The sequence below is a fragment of the Buceros rhinoceros genome, unplaced genomic scaffold, assembly GCF_000710305.1.
Source record: "Buceros rhinoceros silvestris isolate BGI_N320 unplaced genomic scaffold, ASM71030v1 scaffold18552, whole genome shotgun sequence".
Lineage (NCBI taxonomy): Eukaryota > Metazoa > Chordata > Aves > Bucerotiformes > Bucerotidae > Buceros > Buceros rhinoceros.
The window spans coordinates 55,652-78,785 of record NW_010400967.1 but is presented as its reverse complement, the minus strand read 5'-3'; the positions used below and the strand labels follow the sequence as shown (position 1 = coordinate 78,785).

The 23,134-nt window shown below is 39.1% G+C and overlaps 1 protein-coding gene across 8 annotated transcripts in view; it reads left to right on the top strand.

Annotated features, from left to right (window-relative positions):
• The window catches only part of MEF2C (myocyte enhancer factor 2C), a 73,977-nt gene that overhangs the window by 15,108 nt on the left and 35,735 nt on the right, over positions 1 to 23,134 (top strand). The window lies entirely within an intron of this gene.

Below are 23,134 nucleotides of genomic sequence, written 5' to 3'. Positions count from 1 at the left end.
AGTCAGACAGTATTATTAAATCTGATCTTTTTCAAATAAATGACTGTTCAATAACTATATTTCAGCAGAAGAAAAGGACATAGCTGTGCTCACAGATTTCTGAACAGTATTTCAGAAAGAAAACTTTTTTAGATAGACTTATGAAAATTTGAAATATAACTGTCAGCCATGTAAAGGTCTTTAATTTAGAATCCAATTTCTGTTCACATTCAGCATAATATTAACTATTTAGTCACTTTTTGGTTGTGGTAGAACTGTGTTATCAGTCATTAGAATGTGGTATAACTTCTTTAAACAATCTATATTCAAAGAAAATCAAAGAGAAGGTCTCTAATACATAGTTAATTACTTTTAAGTTACACTGCTGCTATTCAAATGGAAAAATTACATGAATTTTACTGTAAGTCTGGCTAAAGATCTTAATTTTATTAAGCAAATGTTTTCAGTTTAATTACTGGATTTAATTATATTTAGCATTTCTGAAGGGATGAGTCTCCAGGCCATAATTTGTTATTTGAAGTATTGGAAGACACCAATAGTCATAAATCTAAGAAACATTACACTCTTTTTCAAGGAAAAAATTATTTTACATTCAATTTAATACTTGTATTACTGCAAGTAAGCAATTTGGTCTTACCCAGCCTATTGGTATGTGATCTGATTACATCTGTCGTGATGCAAAATGGAGTGGCTGATACTAAGAGAATTGTAAAGTTCAGTTGCTGTTATTCTTTGACTTCTTTTGTTTAATGACTTTTAAACAAATAGTTTATACTTTCTTTACACATGTAGTAACTTTATTTACATGTAATAAATGTAACTAAGATGGTCTTTCTCAATTGCCTCATTCAAAACAGAGTTGATTAACATGCAATTTTTTATATCTTTAATTCTCTAGATCACAAAAATTATCAGTTATGTTATTACCCAGTAAATATACTTATCTGCAGGTAATTAAAAAGCAGTGTGTACTCATGAAGGAGAAAAAACTTGCATTCAACCTTCAAGTTTGTCCATTTTAAGTAACAGTAGTGATTATTCTAAGTCTTACCAAAATCTGTGTGGAGGTTTTATGATATGTATTAGCTCTGTAAAAACAAAAACAAAAACTTTAATTCTGAGACTTCTGTTTAGAGTTAACTGGATTCTTAAAACTGAAGCCTTTATGTCCTCACTCAGCAAACCACTCACACCACAATTGTTCATTCAATTTTCCTTCAGTTAAAAAGTGCATGTTGGTTGCTGAATATAGTAACTTATTTTAAGGAATAGCAGAACCTGTGCAGTGTTCCTTTGACACCGAGAGAAGAAAGATTAATTTCATCTTTATGCTAACTCCCAAGTGCTGTCTGTAAATACCAACAACAATTTATTTGGCAGCTGTCATTTAAAATCCTATAATATAATTACTAGAAGATTTGTACATCTTTAGTTTAAAATGGGATTACATTTTCTCTCATTACAAAAACCTGTGGCATTTGGTAAATAGCCTTTGGTACAGAAGTGGCTTTTTTACAACTAGAGTTTGAATCTGTCCTTATGAGTTTGTCAATACATCCAATTTCTACCTGCTTTATCAGAAAAAACTTTAAAGAGAGAAAAATCTTAAGAGTTTGTAGTTTAACGTTATCAGCACAGCTGTGTAGAACTAGTCAATAATTTTCTTACGGCAGTGAGGAGATGGGGAAGAGTAAATGTCAGGTTCTACAACAGACACATATGTGCATTATGCATTTTTTGCATTTATGTAAAATGAGGCCAAATCCTCTCCTCATTTCTGTATAACAGAAGTGGATCAACACGACTGATTTCAGTGATACTTCACTGCCAGACTACTGTGAGTAACAAGAATCCAGTGCCAAAGCACTGCAAACCTACTGCTTAGGAGCTCAGAAAGGACATCGCCCTTAGACTGTAGAGTGCGTGTTTCAGGGTAGAAATACAGGGCAATGTTTTGCATCTTGTCTGCAAATGTAATTACAGCCCTAACCATATTTCAGAAATCTGCTGTGGTTCTTCAGCTAAGCCACCAAGCCTTTGCTGATTTAAGGTGAAACTTCCTGCCTTTTTCTCTCTCACTGTCCTATCTTCCCTGTCACTTCTTACATGTCAAAGCATCAGCTACTGTCTCAGCTTTCGCAGACCACTAGTGAGTTTTCATGAAGTCCTGGTTTTGATTCTAAGACTAATGCGATGATCCTTGCTCTGTGTGCACATAAATCGTTCCTCCATGAATCACTAACCACTTCATCTTTCACCTCTTTTTACGCTCCCAATCCATCAATTTCTTTGACTCTGCTGTTCTTATTGACCCTCTTTCTCCAACTGGCTTCTATTCCTCTGCTGATTCAGTGGTCACTGCCTTTAACTCAAGTTCTCCTACTAGGTCAGCCTTCTCAAATTCATCCCATTAAACATATCTTCCGTTTTCTGTCCAACACCCATCCACCTCCTCAGTTCCCCTCTGCCATGCCACTAATCACTGGTAGAGAAAAAAGAGGAACACAAACTTCCTCCATTTTTCTCTTTGCTTACTGAGCTTGTGTTATCAATGCTGATCACCCACCAAATCGTCTCTGACTCTTGTGAAGTTCACTACTTAAAACTGCTACTTTGCATGCTTGCACACACATCTGTCTGATCTGTCTTTTATCTTATCAGAAACTCTTCCATGACCGCAGTGTCTTGTCTTTTTCTGAAATATCTCTCTTGCTGTCTACCTGCCTTCGGCTCTGTCTTTTGCTGGCATTTGGTTTCAACTGCTTTTTACTCCCTCTCTCTCTCTCTCTTTTTTTTTTTTTTTTTTTTTTTTTTTTTTTTTTTTTTTTTTTTTACACTTAGAAGGAGTTTAGGATAGACTTTTATGTGTAGGAAGATGTCAGGTCCTGCAGTGCACTGCCATATCCTTCTGCTTCAATAAAACCTTATTCTTGTTTGACTTCCCAGCTGTACCTTCATTTACTCTGTGGGAGTTTTTTCACCTGAATATTTATCAAACATACTATGCCTTTCCACCCACCTCTCCACTCACTCTTGCAATTTTATTGTATACTACAGTTCCTACCTGAAAGCATTTACTGTCCTACTTCAGAGATGGCACAGTAAGAATAGGTAGCAAAATAAGGTGATGAAAACACAGTAACATGATTCTTCATGTGAAGTATAGCAATCATTTCCAGCAAACCGTGTTTATACCTCTCCTGCCAAGGACCATCTTCAGACCATTTCTGAGGGTCTCCTCACCTCAGTTTCATCCTTCTTAATCTCTTGCCCATTGTACTCCAGTACATACTTCTTTGTTCCTCTCCCTAAGAGTGTCATTCACTCGTGCTCTCCTTTGCCTCTTGTCTCACTAGCTGTTCCTTCAGTCTGCCAGTTAGGGGTCCACCAGTTAGCTTTTCCATTACACTTGATGCCCCTCCATCCTCTTTTCCCTCTCCTTACTTGCTGAAATGGGGTGTGTTTGGAGAAACACACATTGGGTGAACTCCTGCTTTTAGTGATTCTGAAGATTTCATCAAGGATTAGCCTGAGCTACTCTAGGAGACTTCAGTAATCCTATGGCCATGGTGATGGGTTTGGAGTTGGCCATAGGGAAAAAGAGTAGTTCTAATTTGCAGTCACATGCCTGATTTTTAAATAATTTACAAGTTGTATATTTTTTCATAGATAATCAGAACATGGCATTGTCTTTTTAACTTGTTTTGCATAGGGTCACACGTCTTCATTCATCTAGTAAATGCTGATGGACAGTCCTTTAGCAGAGATTCTTTTCTTCCCCGGTGGACTCCTGTATTTGGTGAGGGAGAATGAACTGGATAGCAAAAGATATAAGTGCCATTTGCAGCAGCATTTTTCCCCAAGAGGAAGAAGTGAGCTTGTAGACACGTTAAATTATCCCTGCAGATGGCAGATCTTTTGTGGTTTTTGGCACACAGAGACAGATTTACAGACCTTAACGTTAAGATGGTAGGGAACAAAGTAATACCAAGCTCTATAGGGTTTTAGAATTTAAAATTTTGCTTTCATGTACGTGGTATTGCTTATTAAAAGAGCATTTTGCTCTTAAAAAAATGTGTGTAGTGAAAACATGCAACAAATGATAGATAACAATGAATACTTCCACAGTTTTGTAGAGGAACTAGCTGGAACTGAAAATCCAATTGTTTTCAGCATGGCCAGAAGCAAAGTGTTAACAGGCATGAAATACTACTAAATCTCATACAGGCTTGAGGGTCTTGAGACTCTAAAACTTCATACGGCTATAGCACACTGGAAGGTTGGAGTTAATGAGGATGGCACTCAGGCAGCAAAAGGTACACGCATGTGACGTGCTACATGGGCAGTATTTTGTGCCTGAGAGGAGTGCCACAGCCTTGCTTTGCTGATGGACTAACTGCACGTTATCCTCTCAATTCTTGCAGGTGTGCTGAGGGTCCGACAGCACATGTAGAATTAGTCACTTGGTGTGGAAGTTCTGAATGAGATGGAGGAAAAAAATTCCTTCTGTCAATTATTTCTAAAGGTCACAGAGCTAATGACTAGATGGGAGGTTAATTAGATTCTGAAAGCCTCTTCATATCAATTAAGATTCTTATCTGTATATTTGTAGTAAATAAGCCCATATCATTCTTTAAAAGTGCTCTTTTTAGGAAAAGTAAGGCAACTGTTGTACCTGGTTTAATGTAATAAGTGTATTTTCTTGTCATCAAAACATAATATTGCATATAAACAAGCTGTGAAATACACCTCAAGTCAGCTCTTCAGCTGTTGAAATCTGGGGAATTACTTCAGCTACCATGGGCTGGAGATCTGGGACAGTATAGAAAGTAAGGCTGTATGTAAGAAAGGTTATTCAGGGTGATCTAAAGACAGTACCGTCTATTGGATACTGCCCTGGACTAGGACTCACGAGGCTTGCATTTTATTAATAGCTTTGCCAAATACTGTTGTGTGACCTTGAAGTCACATTTCCTCCTAATGCTTCAGTTTCCCAACCTGTAAAATGGGGATAGCATTATTGATTTCCTTTGTAAATTGGTTGAAGACCAGCTTGTTAAAAAAAAAAAAAAAAAAAAAAAAAAAAAAAAAAAAAAAAAAAAAAAAAAAAAAAAAAACACTACTGTTACCAGTTTCCACAGGCCAGGAGATGATTGGATGGGGTCAACTGGCCAAAGAATATTCTTTGGATGATTTAGGCTTTTTAAATGCTTACTTCTTGTTTCATTTTTACTAAATATGAGCCAAGCCATTACTGCTAACTTCATGTATGACCGAATTATGGGATTGACTTCAAGATCTTCAGCATTTTTATAATGTTCCTTTACTTTCTTTCTTTGCCTCCTGAGATCCTACTCTTTGGAAAATGTGTTTGTAACCTAACACCCTCATGTGAGTTTATTTCTATGATTTTTCTAACCACGATGAGTACAAAAAGATCATGGAGGGATAAATATCCCATTTTCAAAACTACTTAAAACCTCTCTATCAACCTTAATTTCATCTTTCCAAGCAATTAATTCAGAAATACATCTTTTTTAAACAAAAGCTGATATTCTTACCTAATGTTATTATTCCATCAGTTTGGGCTTTATGTAAATATTAGCTATTACAGACCACAAGAAAAACTTTAAAGCTGGAAAAGTGTGGAAAGCAATTCTGTTCTGTTCAAAGTAGTCCCTCGACGGGACTGCCGTTCCTGTAAGTGGGACTGTCCAAATTAGTTCCTCTACTACATCCAATAGACAGTAGTTTTTTCCCTTTCTCCAATTTATCCACATGAGATTTTTGAATCTTTACCTTTCCATCCACAGGCTATTGTTTAACTGCTGCTTGATAACTTTGCAACCTCCTGTTGCTGTGCATCTCAAACGTGATAGACTTTTGATGCCTTGCAGCCAAGAAGAGGAAAGGTAGAGGGTCAAGTGTTGACACTAAGATTTTTTTTTTTTTCTACTATATTTCAAATTAATCCAGTGTGTGAAAAATGCAGCTAAAGAAAAGCTGCATAATGAGTTGTTTTGGTTTGCTTTCTCTCTCTCAAAAAAAAAAAAAAAAAAAAACAAAAAAAAAAAAAAACCAACCAAAAAAAAAAATGAGTTGTTTTGGTTTGCTTTCTCTCCCCAAAAAAAAAAAAAAAACAAAACAAAACCAAAAAAAACACCCCAGACATTTTTCCACCATGATATATTGGCAGCAAGGATTTGGTTAACAAGAAACGTGGTTTGTCATCCTAATGTGTCTCAAATGCGAGTGAAGTAGCTCTAATTCCATATCTGGAAGAAAGAGAATAGGGACAAAGAAAACTAAAATGGATGCAAAGTCGGTTACTCTGAAACGTGGTAGATCTAGCAAAACTTACTTTCAAGGGAGCTTTTTTTTGAGGGAACTCTGGACCTCCTGATTGTACTTATTGAGGATCAGTTCTTGTTATCAGTAATGTCCCCACATAACTTTTTTTCTATTCTTTTAATAGTTCTTAGTAATAATTGTTAAAATATTTTAATAACTTAGAAATGTTTTGGATTGTTTGTGGTAAAAATACTATCATGAAAATGGTAAAAAATGCGTGAAGAATATAAATGTGTTTCAGACTCTTCTCATAGTTCCTTTCTTTGTCAAACTGGGAACTTAAATCCATATTTCTTAGAGCACAGTCTATCTCACAGAGCACGAGATATGTGGCTGAGAAGCTGGAAAAATCTCACGTGTCTATGTAACATTCTTATAACTTAATAGCTCCAAAGTTTTATCCCAATCTAGTCATTGGAGAATGTTCTTTGTTTTTGTAGTCACTGTTTCACATAGTAACAGCTTGTTGTATTTTGGTCTGTTTGCCAGAGGGTAGGTTTATTTTTAAATCCCTGAACTCTGAATTTTCTTTATTTTTCCAAGATTGGAAGCAGCTGAAACGCCTGGAGTTACAGGTTGAAGGGCTTGCTTCACAATATGAGATGGGAAGCCTCATCCCCTCCCCCTTTTATGTTTTTCTTTTTTTTAATTTTTTCCTAACAATGTCTCTTAACTGATATTTGTCTAAAAATAGAAAACTGCCTAACTAAAAATAGCCTGGCTCTCAGTCTTGCCAAGGAAAATGGAGAGGAATAGGCGTGGAATAGAAGGCTGAGTAATCCAGCTCTATTCATTCACAGATCCCTTTGAGAATGCAGGCGATGATAAAGTGCCCTCAAAAAACCACAGGCCTGACTTGCTCTCTTCAGACTCCTAGGTGCCAATAAACATTTTAGCCTGAGGATATTTTTTTTTTTTCCATATAGATCGTAAACACTTTCTGAAAGACAAGGCTTTGTTTCACAGAAGCCAACTTACTGTCAAAAATAGCTGACTTTCCTAAGGTCCTTTTTTTCTTTCTTTTTTGACTTTTCACATGTTTTTTAATTTATTTTCAGATGAGCAATGACTGGAATGTTCTGTCAAGAATTACCATGAAATGTCATATACCTAGTGTGAACTGATGAAAAAAAATAGATGCTTTTCATTGATTTCATACTTAAAATTGTGACCTCAAAACTTCACATAGCAATAAGAAAGAAAAAATTATTACTCTGATTCTAAGCAGTAAAAGTGAATGAGTAGACAGCTGATTTATTGCCCTGAGAAATCAAAGTTTAGCTGCAGAACAATTGAGCATACATATATAAGAGAAGATTTTTATTTGTAATTCTTCATTTATCTGAAACTCAAATTTCACCAAGAGGCTAGAAAAGAGGCAAGGGGCAGGATCTAATTAACTTAAAAATAAACCTATTGAGAACCCCACCAAGTAGGAACTTTTGATCTGAAAAGCTGCAATGTTAGAGAAAGTCAGTCTTGTCTTGTGCTGCAGAGGTTTTTATATCACATCACCGTTGTGGCATTGCAGTGCGAAGTATTGGTAATACTAGAAAAGACACCAGGAAGGGCTGAGCATGCTATTTAAAACAGGAATGTTTGTTGTTGTTCTGTATGGAGTTTTTTGGGTTTTGTTTTGGGTTTTTTTTTTTTAAATCTGAGTAACCTGGCCAAACACAGCAACAGGGTGTGGAAATGTCAGCACAGTTCACAGGGTTATTTGAGCCCGAGTATTGTTTTGTTCAGTTCCTGTAATGCTGCTTGTGATAAGACTCTGGAGACAAAGGACGATAATTGATGGAAAGGGACTTAAATCACTCCAAAAAGAATCAAGGTCCTTGTATTTGGGTACATCAACTCTTCTGGTCTCCTTCCTCCTTGTAAAGCATTTTGTCTTCTTGCATGTTGGCCCCCTACTGCTCTTTGTAATGGAGGCAGACCACAAGTGATTCCTTTATGCAGTACACAGGGTGTAATTGTGTCTGTGTGGTGTATTAGTAATTACCAAGACTGAATTCCCGTATTGTATCTTCACGGCAAGCATGGAAAAATAGGACACACTACCCTGCATTGCATTTTCAACCTAGATATTGAGCTACTTCTAGCTATGTTCCAGGCACAAGGGCTTTTGTGAGCAAACACATTTTTTATTTTCATCATTGAGACATCCCTGCTTTGTAAGGTAAATACAAAATGTGGTTATTTACCTGGATTCTCATTGCGGTATTAATAGTCACAAGTGTAAAAATACCACATCTTCTCTGAAGTCACAACTCTCTTTAGTGGAAACTCCTGATCTTGCCCTCTTTTTACCCAAGGTTCTTTGTTTTATTGGGCTCCCATAAGCTGTCAACTGCTCTTTGTCAAGCCAGTGTTGAAGATTATGCAGCACTGAGTTTCTGGCAAAGTCAGCAAGTGATGCACAGTTTTTCATATGCTTACGCATAAGCAAAGTGTTTTTTAGTGTTGGTGTTTCCAGATGTGGCCCTTTTGCCACTGCTTATAGTTTTATTAGTTAAAAAGAGTTCTACACTACCAATAGCCAAAAACCTGTGATATGTAAAGTCCACCATTCAGGTTTAGTTAGGCTCCTGATTTAAAGCTGGTGGTGGTCAATGGGAGCCGTCTGACTAGCTGCAAAACAGTCTGGTTATGGTTCATAGCACAGACAGCAATTTCAATGAATTCTGTCACCTCTTCTAGCAAGCAATGCTAGAATAGGTCCTATTTCTACCAAGATTCATAGAAGTCCTCTTTCAAACAGTGAAAGTGTTCACAAGAAGAAAGTTTAATGCTCCTGCAAATACCTGCAGAATCATGGATTTATTTCTGAAGCAGTGCCAGCGTCAGTAACAGTGGCAGAATTGGGACCTAAATGGTTCGTATCATGAGTAGCATTTATCTATCTATACCAAGAAGTAAAAACATCCATTTCCTTTCCACACCACAAACAGCTGGCAATAAGTGAACCCCCTTCCCTAAGTAACAAAGGCAAGAGGAGCTTCATTGCCAGGGAGCAAGGGGGTTCAAAAAGTCAGTCTAATCCTGGCTTTGTGCCTACTTCACTCTAGCTGGTAGAGGTCTGACATTTTAAATGCCCTGCTCAGGCCAGAGCACCTTACACTTCTATTTGGCGTGAAGAAAAACTGGTCTATGCCTCTCCTTGCCTGAACTGCACACAGCTAACAACACTATCTGTTCTTGAGATGCCTTTCCACTGTTTTGATAGCTTTGGCAAAAGTTCTGTTAAACTTCAAAATATGCTGACTATTCTTCCTTGTTACAGTAAGAAGATATAGATTAATTATTTATTTGTGTACTATTAAATTTGCATCCATCTTTTATGTATTATGTAGTTCATATTGATTAGACTCCATTTACCCTGAATTCAGGGAGACCTCTATGCGTTTGTTTATATAAAAGACAACTAAAATTGATGCAGGTTACCAAATTTGCAGGGCTATAAAGCTTCAAACACATATGCTTTATTGTTCTACATTTTTAATAATCACAAGTCTAGTGGTCAGCTGTGAATTAATGTCCATAGTCCAGAACTGTTGACTGTAGTTAAATCTTAAATAGACATTGTTCTTTGAGTTAAAGAAGAGCCTTTAAAACAGAGTTTCAATCAACATTTTCTTTATGCAGTGATTTATAAATCCCCAACTTCAGGTTGTTTTCCTTAGTTAATTTTGCTATGAGTGTTTTTATATATGGTTACCAGTTAATGGAGGAGTAAAAACTTCTATTAAAACAAGGTACATCAACTGTGTTCTCAACAGTTCATTAATGGTTTTGTATGATAGACAGTGGTGTTAAAGGGAACAATCCGTGGAATACTGGGTAAGCTGACATTAAGAAGAATCTCAAACCCATTTATTTATATCATCCTGTGTAATCTATAGACAACTACAATCACATTTTACAGTTCAGAGTTATAAAAATGTGCATGCACTTTACTTTGGATTGTTAAAGTATACATTTATTTCTTTGATCAGATGTTACAGCATACAGGCTGTTCAAAGAAAGCAAATTACAGAAGAGTCAATAAGAGTCCTTTAAACAACGCACAGCTGCTGTAGATTGATTCAAAAGAGATCAAAATCTTTACGAGAACGCAGTTCCTAATGGAGTGTTTGGTGTTTATATTCTGTTTATCTTACTACAATAGAATCATGGCTATAACATGAAAAACATAAAAACACATAGTTTTTCCTTTCTTGTCGTAATCTGAGGATGCGTTAGGACACACTTCTAGCATGTTGTAACATAGGTCAGTAAATTGGAATCCTTACACTTTCATCTCCAGCCATTTACCAGTAAGTGCTTTAGCATTTAATCTGTTTTTTTGTAACCTAGGTGAAGAGAAGCTTGCCTTCTGAGATGTAAATTTTTGCACAACCCACGTGTATTGTTTAACTCATGAATAAAAATTCGTAATTATGCTCAGTACTTTACTTTCCAACCAGATCTGAAAGTGTTTCGCAGAAATGACTAAACATAAACATTAAAATGTGGCAACTAAGGTCGTTTATCCAGAAGCCTAATATGGAGGCACATGATGTGAGAGATCTTATTATTTGTTCTTGAAGATTCCTAGGGGTGCTGTGATTACTAAGTGTTAAGCCAGTCTGGGCAAAAAGTGGAGTCTTTTCCCAGTTTACACTCCAAAAAATCTAGGAACTCTCAGTCCTCCATGAGAGCTCCTGATGAGCAATTCCTAGTGCAGTGCACACGTGTAGGCTCTGTTTCCACAGAACAGTCAGAAAATACTGTTGGTGTTCCTGTGCTATCAAAGGGACAGAGACTTCAGCTGAACTCCTTTCTCAAAGGATTCTTTCTGCATTTTATTGAGAGATTATTCAATGTAAAATACAAACACCAACTCTGGAGCAGAAGTCAGATTTCAGCACCTCTTCTCTCCAAAAGAAATTCTGTAATGAGCCACAGAGCTCTGTCCCCTATGGAGTTCTGTTTCTCTGACCCACAAAAATTGCATTTGTTAGTACACAAAAGCCAAGTATTACACAGAAGTGCTGAGGTTTATCCTGTCTAGAACCGTGTTATGGGAGGCTGGGTAGATTCTCTCTCATACGGATATGGGAGATGGTGGATTTGAGCCCGTTCAGACTAGAGAAGAAACAGAAGCTGTGTTGCCAGTTTCACAGGAGGTTTCTAACCACCAGTTGTGATACAGAAAATCTGCCTTTTCTTAAAAGGGAAGGGCAACTCTTCCTCAAGTCTTTGAACGATCAGCTGTAGGAAGGGACATCATGCTGGAGCCAATGCCTAGATGCCCAGCAGGGTTGTGTGGATGAAGGTGTCTCTGCAGCCCTGGGTAAGCAGTGTAACTTGTGATGAGGGATAGGATTTCCAATACCCCTCTTGCTTGGTCTGGGTCACTCACCATTACATGCTGCTAGGTTTAGATCCTGCTCTGTTGCACCAAACTCCTCTGTTGCCCTGCATAGAAAGCCTCAGATCCTAACACAGTGTGAAATCCACTGTGGAGGTCAGGTGCCTAAATAGTATTGCCAAGCCAGCATTCTAGGTCCCTAAATCCTTTATTGGACCTATTCCACAGCCCTTTCCTGTCACAAGGCCCTTCCTTGCAGCAAGGGAATTGCAGCAGGGTGTGGACTGCTCTTTATGGTTTCAGTGTAAGCTCAAAGCAATGTGGCCAAGAGGGAACACTCCTCCTTGACTGTTTTCATACCCTGTCACTTTAAAAAATGCTTCTATTCTAAAGAATGCTTAGAAGGATATGCTCTCATTTCTCTGTCCCTGAGATGTCTTCATTTATAGCTTTTGAAAGCTGGCAGGTGTAAGGTGTTCTGCCTAATTGGCTTCATTAGCAGGTCAGGAACTGTCAGGACCCCCGCAGATAACTCCATTTGACAATTCTGACTTGATCTGCATCAATAGTAAGGAGTTTGTTTAGTAGGACTAAACTCACCTGATAGTAGTGCCCGTGAGGGATTCACAGCTGTAGCCTGGACAGAAGTGAGATGCTTCTGGGCTTGGAATTGAGGTGAAACACTAGATCCCCAAGGGTTATAGAAGACTCTGTTGTCTCTCCCACAGACTAAATTTTTCATTTCTTTCCCATTAAGGAGTCTGAGAAATCCTCCTACTCCTTCTGTAAAGTCTTTTTCATGGGAGAAATGTTCTTAATTCCACCTCCTCCTTCATGGAGAGCGATGGAGCGAAAGAACTGACTAAACATTCTGCAGTCAAGAACTGCTTCCTACTGATCTCCGTGACCATTTCAGTGGCAGGAATGAAACTCATCCTTTTGTGCTACCACTATTTTTATTTGGGGTCTTGTGATCTAGCATACCCCAGACAGAAACAGAAATCCTCCCAAACTTTTGAATCAATGTAAGTTTTGCATTTCGTCTGAAAGTTTCATGTTGTTGAGACACTCCAGTCAAGCCTCAGGACTATGAACCTCTTCGCAGATATGAGGAATAAAATAGTGCACTTGTGAACTGGAGAAGTTTTTGTATGTTTCATTGCTTATATGACCATTGGCCTCTTCATGGAAAGGATCTTGTAGTATGACTGACTTTCAGTTAAATTTTGGTTATTTAGGGCATTACGGGACCCTTTTGCTGTTGTAAGCACTGGTGAAAGCCTGGGCCCATTGAAATGAGTCAGAATCTCTTTGCCAGACCTTTGATTTTAATATATCAATGGTAGAGACAGAGCCACATGTATTTTGAGGTAATCTCATCTTCAATCTTATCACAGACTCTGCTGTCTTTGGCACAGTCAACTTCTGATTAATTTTAAAATTGAATTTTCATATTCAAACATCAAACAAATGTTAGAGAACCTTTATCATTCCATGTAATACTCTTTGCCGTTCCTCTAGAATGTCTACTGCATTGTAAATGCTTGGCAGACCTTAAGAAAGCTCTTGCTACTGTGACAGCAGGCTGATGGCTGCAGACAGCTTAGAAGATAGCCAAGATAACGGAAAAAGCAAATGAGCTTGGATTTCTTGCCACAGTAATGTCAGTAGGAAGTACTACGTTGCTCCATCTCTCAGCATAATGGTTTGTCAGGTTTGGTCTGTAGGTGGTTCAGGCCTCCAGCATGGCAAGATTTTGAGACTGGGCGTAGTGCTTGTGCACCTCGGGATTTCAGCCTCTCGTTAGGTAGGGATCCAGTATGGTTATTCCTTGTACGCAAGCTGAGGCTGTCGAGAAAAAAGTCAGAATGTTACTGATTTCTGAACATTTTTTCAGATAGCCAGAAGTCGATAATGATTGGCCTTTTTCTCAGGAACATAGCCCCCAAAACACTGCCTGTGTCCATGTCACAAAATACTATGAAGTGGTAAATCATGGAGGAAGACAGTTCTTTGAAACAAACCTTAAGGGTGTTCTGGGTTTGGGATTCCCAATTAGAAAAGTTCCCTTTCTGATATGTAACATGTGTCTGTGTGGCCGCGACTGAGGCCATCTGAGGAAATAGCTGTGTGGTTTCTGGAGATGTGAGTACCCCCAAGCTAGCTATTGCCTTTCCTTCGTTGGAGGTTACCACCTTCGCAGCAGATTCAGAGGAAGGGAATGCATGCCCACCCCTCGTCTGCTCCACCTCCGCAGCTCTGGTATCGGGTAAGTGATATTGGATGGCAGGGCTGAGCAGGCAGCTTTGCACGGTGATTTATACCGCAGCAGTGAGCAACCAAAGCTGATCAAAGCCCACAGCTAAGGCTTCTCCGAGTGAAATGGTGTTGGTCATTCACATGTTCACAGCATCCATTCCCACCTCTCCCAAGTCTTGGAAGAAATTAAATAGGCTGAAATTTTGCTCCATTTGTCCAGCTCTCCAGCAGAATGAGGGGACCCAAACAGAACCGTCTTTCGTAGCCCACAAAATTCTCTGTGTGGGAATACCATATCATTAAAGGCTGGAAGATTTCAGACTGTAGGGCTTTGGCAGGCCAGTATACCAATTCTTCTTTACAAAACTGTAATTTTGTCCAAAAAAAGAAATGCACTTTTACAATGAAAAACCCTAACATTTAAAGAATGTTTTAGCTGCTCCTGGAGGAACCTGAAATTTTCACAAAAAGGCGCTTAGTTTCTGTATGATTTTTTTTCTTTTCTATTTTACCTTCTGAGCCACTAATTTTCTATTATCTCTGTCAACTCTGTCAACAGTTCTGGTCAAATTTTTCTGGCTTACATCTTGAGTCTGCCTCTGCCCCTTCTGCTTTCTCAAGCAGTGATAAGAACTAGAATCTGCTCTCCAGCTTTCTCAACTATTCTTCCTTCCCAAACAGAGCACCGAAACTGACCATTATGTTGTTAATTTAACTTAGATATGGAGGGCAGCATGTATGCCAGGTTTGTGCAGGTGTATGTGAGTGTCTGTCTGTCCATATTGAATTTAGACTCCTTGCTGAGTACATGACAGTCTGCTTGGGTTTTTCCTTCTTACAGCATCCCAGTTACACAGGTAATTACTATCATTCAACTTTTTATAGAGGGAGAGCTATAAAAAAGTGAATTTTAAAAGCCCATGCGGGAAGTTAGTAACAGAAGTGGGAGCTAAACTGCAACTTCTTGAAGTATGTGATAGCGCCTTCACCCTTCGATAATCGTGTGTAAAGGGGCTAATCTTTTGCCTCCGTGATGGCACATTTTGCAGTAATGGAAAATGAGGATTTCCTTGCCTGGAAAGCTTCCTAAATTCTCCAAAATATTTTCAAAATCTAACCACTTTCTGCTAATTCTGTCATGTCTGATCCTTTCCTTTTGAGAGAAGTGCTTACTCCTCTCAAGGGAAGAGCAGAGTGATAGCAGGTGTATGACTTTTGAAGAAGGTACACTTCAGGAGAAGAGAATTGCATGAAGGACCAGCTTTATAGGATAATCATGCTGGATATAGGATGGAGTTTCATCCAGCTCATCCATACAACTCCTGACTGTGCTCTCTCACCCCTTTTTCAGCCAGTGTTTGGTTGAGTTCTCGGCAAGGTTCAGCTTGCAAACTCTGTCTGATCTCACCATTCCTGTAGGATCTTCTGTGGGAAAACAAAACCCAGTTCTTTGTTTTATGGTAGCAGACAAATGCGTATCATAGTCTAGAGATTTGCACAAATGTTTCTGGTAAATAAATAACTTATATGAATTGTTGGTCTAACAGAAAAAAAACAAAGCCATCTTAAAACAAGTATGAAAGTCTGCATCATTTCAGTCATCTGTTTTGATAGTCAAAACCAGGGGCCAATTTGTCTTCTCAAATAGTACTTGCTCACTCTAAACTTAGTGGAGAGACTTCTCTTTCTCCTTGGGGAAAACTTGACTCTATCAGCAAAGTAAGTTGATGGCTATTGCTTTGTTGCTATTTAAGGCATCTGTCCCACAAAGAAAGAGGAGAGTAGAGTTTCAGAGACCTAACCTCCATTATAATTCACCGTTTTCAAAAAATATATTGATTTAGCCATTTTTACCAGTAGATAAAACATTTACAGTACTATAAAAATAAAAGGGAATGTTCTTTTTCCTTTAAAAGGAACTGCTATCAGCTACATTTGCTCATTGTCATGTTGGTACCAGTTTTTGTAATATGCTGTGATTTGATCTGCTGCACAATTCTGGGGGGAAAAAATATTCAGAACATATTGATACATTCAAGATTTTTATGGGAGACCTCCAAAGAAAACCTAGGTGCTGAAGGAAGTGGTGTTCTTGTCTCAGTGGGTGGCATTTTCACTGCTGAGTCAGTACTGCACCAGTTCAGTGCTGCTGGAGGTGCTCTGTTTCAGACAAAATGCAAAAGCAAAATGTTGTGGTCATCAAAGGTTTCCTCATCCCATGGTTAAGCGTGAAGGTGTTTTCTCAATGGTCTATAAAAAATTCCATCCCAAGTAACTTACATCATATGGTTTTATTTGTCTGAGGTATACATAATTTCTGCTCCTGAAAACTTCATTGGCTAGTGTGGTGGCACAAGTTGGTGATATATTCACCCCAGGATGGCTGCATTTTAATAATGAAGCAGTCCTTAAATATATAATTTCAGAATCTCTTTGGCATCTCTTAGAACATAGATAATGCTCAAAATGTATGCAAAGTATAATTCCTATCAGCTGCCATTCTTTCTGTAATACATTTTTTGCGACAAAAGATTCTGCAAAATATGTGTTACTCTCTATGTCACATTTCTCAAGTACTTTGAATATTGGGTTTTTCCTTTAGCATTAAAGGTTGCCATTTATATCATGGAAAAACACCAGCTGCCTTTGAAATAGTTAATTCTTTCTGCAGTCATTTATATTAAGCCCTTCATATTTCAAATACTGTATATTTGAAGAGATAGTATCACTGATGTAACAGGCTTGGTAACACCACTGTAAGTCTAGAATAACTCAACCGGTGTCTTTACAGCTGTTCCAAATCCAGCTACAGATTTACACTAGTGTAAATGAGATCTGACTTCAGCCTTGTATTTATGTGTGTGTCTGACTAAATTAGACACATATGAAAATGTTGAGGGCAGTGCTCCATCTGGAAGGGCTGGAGTCACTGGAGAAGGATTATAGATAGATGAACATAAAAAGAAGGAGGAAAATAACAACCTGTTGGTGATTACAGTGTTTATTTTTAAGTGGCCTCATATTCCCTAAAGAAGCTGAGATGATTCTGCTGAGCTACTGTGAAGTTTATTTTTCCATTCATATACTTTGTGTGTGTGGCAGCAAAACCTAGTACAAATCAAACACACTATGTCTCACCAATATCATCTTCTATTTTAAATACGCTCAATACAGCTTAGAGAAAACCTGGCCATTTAGGTACTTTATAGGCTTTAATGGTTTTGAAAAATCAGTGAAAGATATGAACGGATGAATATTCTGCTGTGACAAGAGATGCACCTACTCTGGCTTTAGGCTGTCTTTGCACCCCTTGGCAGACTGCTTGGGTCTGCTTGCAGGCTGGTGGTGCTCCTGCCAGTGAACTAGTAGCAGCAGCCAAAATATAGAAGTTTTGACCTCATGTAGTCCAACAGTCCCCATGAAAGGCCTTTGAACCCTCAGTAAGGTCTCACTGGGGTGCTCAGATAGTGGTGATAACTGTCCCACCCCTAAAATGCAAATATCCTGAGAATACCTCTGCCCTAAGTAAATAATCTGCTAATTTTGTGCATGAAGCACTGACAGCCAGTCTCTGGAAAGTTGTCAGGGTTTTTTTGACATGACGGAGAAGAATTTGATTGTCATTTCAAAGTACAGGTTTAAAAAACAGCTGCACAGAAGTTTCATTTTAACACAGTCTTTGCGTGTAAAGGGTGAATTTGACAGTAGAGTAAATTTTTACTAATGTTTAAAAGGATTTTTTTTACATCCAAAGCTGAATTTTTTTTTCTTTTTAAATCTTACATATCTGTAGAGGTGATTTTATCAGAATCTGTAATCACAACTGGGTCAGCATTCCATTTATGTCACTAATCTTAACACCTCCGGTTAATCTCATACGCGAATTCATTATTTAGGAAATGCCAGTCTTGTCTGGAAAAGCACATCCCTTTTTTTATCTCTCTCTTAATCCAACGTATCAGCAATATTAAGCTGGTATTATATGCATCGTAGCAAAGAAAGGCTGGTCATGCTTATGTGTGAAGACTTCTCAAAAATCCCACAGATTTGAACAAAAAGGTGCTGAGAAGTGATCTAATAGAGGGTGTGTATGCGAGTATATAAATAAACATATAAATATACACACATGTATTTATGTATATATATCTGCAAAGCACAAATGCTGCATTCCTGTAGACTGTAACCACATGAGAACCGAGAAACGTGACATCAGTACGGGTGAAGAAAAACCAAAAAAAACCCAAACCCAACCAGTCGGCCGGCGGGGCCGGGAGCAGAGTGTCCCCAATCAGCGCCTCAGCCCCAGGGACAGCCATCTATGGCCATGGGGCAGCAGGTGCCAGCACTGACAGGTGCGGATGGTGGGGATGCATGGCATTGCTGATGCTGGGCTGGGGACCTGCTCCCCGACAGGCTGCAGCCACATCGCGCCGGCCAGTGCTGGCAGTCGCTTGATGCTCGGCTCCCCCCGTGGATTCTCGGGCGGCTGGGCTCAGTGAGAGCTACCACCCGTCTTCTCTGTCAAGGCCAGGGAAATGCGATCCCCTCCATTGAGGGTTGGCATAGGAATCCTACGTCAGCTGCCCAGGGGGATTTGTGGGGTTTTCAGACCTTTTGCGCCACGACAACGGACAGGAATAAGCCTGAAGGATGAGAAAATTTCCTTACTTAGAACCTTGGCTATTATTCAGATTTAAGTTCTTTTTAAAACACAGTTTACAGGTGCAGTCATGGACAGAAGACTTTTATGTGTCCTGCGGACATAGGAGGGTGTAAACTTAGTTGCGTGCACTAGCATAAATTTTAACACAAACCTTTGACGCCAGAGTCTTCATGTGATTCACTTTTGCTTCTTTCTGAGAAAATCCAGAGATACATTGTTTAGATTAGCTGCTCTGACACCTCTGAATCTGATACGTCCTTCTTCCATTTATCCGTATAAAACCAAAGACACCCGAGGTAATTTAAGTCAATACTAAATAGAAAAGCAGTGTCAAGTGGGTAAGATTAAATATTAAAGAAAGAAAGGGGTTGTGCTTGGTCTCTAACCTCTTGTTCTGACGAGCTTGCAACACACACGTCTGAACGTTCGTCGGTCATTCGTAAGCAAAGAGTAGCAGATGTTACCGGCAAAGGATGTCGGCATTGTTTGGTTTCACAAGCGGTGTGATTAGAGAAGGTACTTGAAGGAGGAGAGAATAATCACTTGGCATGCAAAAACGAGAGGCAGATCCAAGCGCAGAGGGTTTGGTGTATTGTTATGAGAAGCGCACTTATGCGTATTCATTTGAAGAAGACAGACGTACAGAAACAGACAATGGAAATTTTTTTTCCTTTGAAACTTCGGTGAAAATAAAATAGTAACAAAAAGGTTAACATGTGGTTATAGAAGTTCTGCTATTATATAAGCCCTGTAGCTTATTTCAAAATGAGTGTAAACCACAAAAGCATTTTAGGATTTATACAAAGAAAGTAAGAAATGTTCCATTTTTCTGAGTTACTGGTATACATATTCTTTTTGTCCGGACCTTGTTAGATAACAGTAAGTATAATAATGTTTCATCTGATTCTCCCAAACATGCAATTAAAGTACATTAGTAGCAGCGTACTAGTTTATGCTCATTATTAAATGTAAAAATCTAAGAACTCCACATTAATGGAATGTAAAATTTGAGATTTTAGTTACACAAAAAAATTCAGAGGATGGTTCCCATAGCAACCTATCTCTTCCTCTTTGTGTTTTTCATTTCACTAGAACCTTTCATTACTTGATTGCACCATACATTGTATCGTGCAATTTGATCATAAAATTTCATCATTATATAACTGTGCCAGAGAAGAGAGCGAAGGTTGTCTTCACCCAACACTTTCTGTGGCCCAGAGAGCAAACTGGTGCTTACAGGAATCAGGCCCACAGTCTAAATATTTTCTGCGCTTTAGGGGGACCTCCATAAATTTGGTCAGCTTCTTTGGAATGGCTATAAATAATGAAGCAGTTGAACACAATAGCATATCATTCCTGTGTAATTGGCTATTGTCTGCCTTGCCACGTAGATATGTGGCTCCAGAGAGCAACAAAAACACCAAACCATTTTTCATTCATGGCTCAATGATTTATCCTATCCAGATACAGGAAAGAAAGTGACAGTGGAAAATGGAGAGCACTTGTGGTTTTTGTTTTCTGGCAGTGGATTATAATTTACCATATTACAACTCTGTGGACTGTCATGGTCACTAGTGGGGTTATTAGTCAGAGATCATTGTGGTGGCTTCTAGGCAACATAACAGATACAGGAACTTGTAGGGGTGGACCTGTAATTCTGAATTTTTCCATACTGTAAATTTTTTATTATAGATGAAGAGCCAGTGAGATCACACTTTACACAAATGAAGGTAGTGATTAACCCTGCAATAGTGAGGTCTTTGTTGCACGGGATATCAAAATGGAACAGACACAGTGGGCTGGTCTGAACCACTGGGAAGCTTATCAACCAACCTGGTCTTTTAATTTGGCGACTACACTGTGAGCGTTCCCAAGCCCAAATATCTGTGGTTACTTAAGCCCTGGAGTCCTGTAGCGAGCAGTTCCACAGCAGATGAACCTATTAAGAAGAAAGGAGATACTCCTCTACAAAGATGAGCAAACTAAAGGATAGGATAAAAAAAAAAATTCTAATCTTCTCCACCTTTCCTGTTTAAGGAAATGCTAAAAGAAGAGAATAATACTGCCGAAACAGACTGGATTAGGAAAAAGAAAGGCTTTTCATCCTCAGAAGCCTTCAAATTGCCATGATTTCCATTGCCTTGATAAGATCAGACCTGGCTGTTAGTGCCATATTTTCTTTTGTGCTTTTGTAGTGATGATAAATTTTGCATGAAATGGAAGTAAATAAATGTTTATACTTCATTTTACAGCAGCCAGTATGTCACTAAGTCAGCACTTCTCCTCTGAGATTTATAGAGCAGGATTTAGGCTAAATTGCTGGCATATGAGATTTCAGCCAAAGGTTGTTTTCCTTTAACCATTTTGTTTTTCAAATGCCTTGGCTGATTTTAGGTTATTGGAGTCCAATATAATTACTTGTTTAATTGCTTGGAAGAAGTGCAGCTTCCGTAGTTCAAAAATGGCTTATTTTCTTTAAAAATAACTGAAATCTGGCTTGGGGTTCTCTAGAATGCAATGCGCTATACAATTGTGTAATTTTATCCTCTTAAAAATTCCCTGAATAGTCATTAAATCTTTGGAAACTAGCTAATCTCCAGGAGGACACGATAGAGGTCTGGCTATTTTCCAGGGCTTGCAAGAGGCTCTGACAGCTTAACATGGTAAGAAAAATGGTTTCTAAATCACTGCAAGACTGGGTCAAAGACTCTAGCCTGCTGAAACCCAGTTGGTCTTCTTAATGACTCCAGCCTTCTCCAATGTCCAGAATCAGCCATCGCTTTCAAGAGTTGACACAGAGAGAAGAGGGGAAAATGACACAGAACCCAGAGAGCTTTTGGATAGGGGTGGGTCAATTAGGTATTGATCAGTGCCACTTTTAGTTGTGCTGTACATGTTGTGCTGAAGCACAATAATAAAGGACATTTGAGGTATAATGTGTAGGTAATGATGTGCAGGTGAGTAAAGAAACAAACAAGGCAACAGAACAGGCAAAACCATAGCCTGCGTGTTGAGAATACAGAGATAGTACTAAGATGTTCAGGATTATTATATTTGTCCTGAATGCCACTCAGTACTTTAGTGCAGAGGATAAGAATGTCACTTTGTCGTGGTTTAGACCCAGCTGGCGACCAAGCACCATGCAGCCAGAAAGGAGAAAATACAACAAAAAGACTTAAGGTCGGGACAAAGGACATGGAGGTCTCACTCACCAATTATGGTCACGGGCAAAAGACAGACTTGACTTGGAGAAACAAAATCAATTTATTTTAAACAACAAAACCACTACCACATCACCAATCCGATCAGATTAGAAGAGTGAGAAAAACAACACGATGTTGTTGAAGATGCATCTTCTCCCCACCCCTCCCTTCTTTCCTGGACCCAGCTTTGCTACCTCTTTCCCATCCACACAATGCACAGAGGGGCAGGAGATGGGGGTCATGGTCAGTCCCAGTCCAGTCCATGTCTTTCATAGATTGTTCCTCCTGAAAGGAAGCACTTCTCACAGTTCTCCCATGTGGCAACATGGCATCCCTCCCACGGGATACAGTCCTCCATGAACTTCTCCATCTAGTGTGGGGGTCTTCTGCCAGCAGGTGCTCTCCCGTGGGCAGTGGTTCTCCCAGTGAAGAGAGTCACAGCCTTTTTCAGGATATGTCCCCTGCTCCAGCATGGGCTTCTCATGCTGCAAATGGACCTTTTCACCACCCGTGATCTCTGAGGACTGCAAGGGTTCAACCTGCTATCTTCCCACGAAGGGGGAGGCTCTGGAGTGATCTGCTACCAAAACTCTGCCAGACACAAACTCAACACACACTTCCAGCCTGCTCTCCTCTTCAGAGGAGGGCTATGCCTGTGAGTTTGTGTGTTCACATGCCTGTGCAGACCATTAGTCTGTTCTTCTGTCTTTTAACGTTATATTTTTTATTCAGTGCAAATCTGGTGCAAAGGGAAGGGTCTCGCAGACGATGAAATTGCCACAAGTTTCATGGAAATTCTGTGTACTTGTGTAGAAAAAGAGAACCATAAATTACATCCAGGAAGACTCCCAGCTGAAGACAGCGTTGCAGCATGAGTCCTTACACGCACAAGCAACAAAGAGTCAGCAGAAGAATGGGTAGGGGGAAAGAGAAGCCCTAAGAGACACATCCACATGAAGGCTTCTCTAGATATTGCACTTTACCCCAAAATGCAATGCACAGGGAACCAGGCATTAGTTCCAGCAGTCACAGAGCTGTGCCTCTGACTGCAGCACACTTGTGGAAACTTCTGCTGCCAAACCTTATCCCGGTTCACTGAAGCGTGTTCTTGCTTCTCGTGTTCTTTTACCTTAATGAAGCCCATGACTGTTCTTTGATGTAGTCGAGCTGGATCAGATAAAACCTATCTGAGGCCAGGCAACCATTTGGAATTATTAGTTATGATTTGATTCTGATTTTAAGCCTTTTCTTCTCCATTATTTATCATGGTGGTGATGATCATGGTTGTGAGGGTTGATTTGA